Below are 2,967 nucleotides of genomic sequence, written 5' to 3' on the forward strand. Positions count from 1 at the left end.
CAGCTTGAAAGATCAAAGACAATTTTTAATATTTAAGAAAAAAGTCATATACACCTATGATGACTTGAGGGTGAGTAATATATGGGCTAATTTTAATTTTTGGATGAACTAACACTTTAATATTGTTATTTTAAATTTTATTATAATTATGAATTAATATTAATTATTCATTTTTACTATTATTAATTAGTCCTTTTTGACAGTCTGCTGCTGTTACCAGGATGGGATGAATTTTTATTATTTTTTTTATTCATTTGCTTAAATTAGGACTCAGGGCTTAAAGTTCTCCGGCACTGTGCCGGATCTCCGGCGTGCGGCGTTTGGCTGTTTGGGGAAAAAAAAGATAGTCGTCCTACATTTAAAAACACTTGTTGATATCACGTTCGAGTTCATGAGTTCGCCTACCAATGTATGAGAGGAACACAGCTTTCACTCTCAATCAAACTAACATTACTAGCCAATCAGAAGGTTTTGCTCTTATAAACACGAGACGCGCATAATAGTATCCAATTGCAGAGTCGCAGCTGATGAATGGAAAAGAAGCCTGGGTCTCGAGCACGACACATTGAATAAGCTGCGAGGCACAGTGGTCAAAGATTTCCATCTAGCGTCATATTTACATAGAAACGCTATTAAAAAAGCAGCAGAGCTTTGTAAACAGCTCAGATTAATCAAGCCATCTCCATAAGAACGATATGATTGCCAGAACAAATTTACCGGGATTTTTGAAAAGGTCCTGTTCACACATGATCTCTTAACGGTCATTTACCAGTAAAGACTGTATGTGTGAAAGGGGCTAAACTCTTCCTCTGAATATGCGGTGAGTTTTGGTTGCTTAATTAATGTTCATCTAGGAAAAACTCACTTGATTTGTAACGTAAATCATTTAAACCTATGCCAACACAGGAGAATCCATCAACATTTCTAAATATGCGATTTTAACTTTGCCATAGTATCCTTTCAAATGTTAAATTTGCCACAGCCATTGCATTCTTTGTACCATTTTGTTTTATTAGTTTATTTATTCGAATTTGAAAGATAATAACAACATTGATTGATTAGTGAGATCTGTCATTGATTAGTTTAGTCCTTGAAAACCCCAAAAGTAGTGCAAGTCCTTGAAAGTCCTGGAATTGTATTTTGCAGTATCTATACGAACCCTGTTTAAGTTACCAGTTCTTGGACCATTTTACCCCCAGAAAAAAAGTTCAGGCTCAGAAATTTTTTTTTTTGCTTTAACCCCTGAGGACTACATTATTATGTAATTATTTGTCCCATGTTTGTCTAAATAATTTAGCATTTTGTAAACTTTTTAAAATGCCAAATGACGTATGATTATTTATTATGTATATATTTATGATTAATATCAATGATAAATTAATAAATATGGTATAGCATAAAATAGGCCTATAATCTATTAATTAATCTGGCTAATAATGCCTAAAATATAATAATTATGTCTACTAAGCTCTGAAAATGTATGAAATATATTAACAGACTATCCAAATTTTAATAAAACAATAGGCCTATACCTTTAGAAGCACAGATGTGTCTGTCACTTTAAAGGTATGGTTCACCCCAAAAAAAATGAAAATTCTGTCATAATTTACTAGGGGTGGGAATCACCAGAGGCCCCACGATACGATATTATCACGATACAATATTTTAGCGATTTTAAATATATTGATATATATTGCAATTTATTACCTTTTTCCAACTTCAAATTATGTCCCCAAACGAAAACTTTGGCAACATCTGTTTTAACTAAAAAGAAACATTTCTTAGTTTGCTTATCTCACTTCAATTTTATTGTTGCAGTGCAACATGGGATTGTCAAGTAGACAAACTGACCAACACTTTCATGAAAACCTGTCATAAATGTTGTATGCACCTGGCAAACTCAACTATTTGTATTACAGTCTAGTCTAGTCAACCTTAATTAAATGTAAACAGGTATGCACTGCTGTGCTACTAAAGGTATTTTGAACAACGCAACTTGAACTTGTACAAAAAAGTTGTGCAGACCCTTCAGCAATTGGGGCATTTGAAAGTAAACTACTGTTAAATTTAAAATAAATAAAACATTATCTTACATTAAAATGTTAATAATGTTACATTTAAATTAAACATAACATGTACTCAAAGTAAACAATGTGCTACAACAGGTATACTATGCACTGCTGTGCTCTTAGTATTTTACTTTCATTCATTCCATGTAGTTCCAAGCCAGTTTAATCACCATTCTATATTAATGCGCTGCTTTAATTGATGCACACACACACACACACACACAAACACACCACTCGCACATAAACACAGTGAGGGAGAGAGGTCGGAGATTGCAGATCGCACTGCACACACACAGAAACGTATTGTTGGTGCTACCTGCGACTTTTATTAATAAAATAACAGATACTAAATCGCTACATTATCTTCCTCAGCAACGAGGTAAAATCGAAGTAACTAAACCGCTTCATTGCTTGTAAAGAGAGACGCACAGACGCAGGTAATTCACACACACAACTGTCATCTCTTTCTCGATCGATAATTAATTGAAATACATGCTATAATTCATTCAAATAAATGTGGTCTTACCGCATTGAGAGAGGTTGGAGATTGCAGATCGCACTGTGCACACACAGAAACTTATTGTCGGTGCTGCCCCACGACTTTTATTAATAAAATAACATAGATACTAGATCACTACATTATCTTTCTCAGCAACGAGGTAAAATCGAAGTAACTAAACAGCTTCTTTGTTTGTAGAGAGAGACGCACAGACGCAGGTAATTCACACACAACTGTCTCGATCGATAATTAATTGAAATACATGCTATAATTCATTCAAATAAATGTGGTCTTACCGCACTATTTCATCTCTGTATCTGATTTGAAGCGGGCAGAAATCTAGAGCTAACGAGCCGTAACTGACGAAAATAACCGTAATTTTTACCCTTCCGGTTAAAT

This window comes from Sinocyclocheilus rhinocerous, unplaced genomic scaffold (genome assembly GCF_001515625.1).
Source record: "Sinocyclocheilus rhinocerous isolate Xijiao unplaced genomic scaffold, SAMN03320098_v1.1 scaffold136, whole genome shotgun sequence".
NCBI lineage: Eukaryota > Metazoa > Chordata > Actinopteri > Cypriniformes > Cyprinidae > Sinocyclocheilus > Sinocyclocheilus rhinocerous.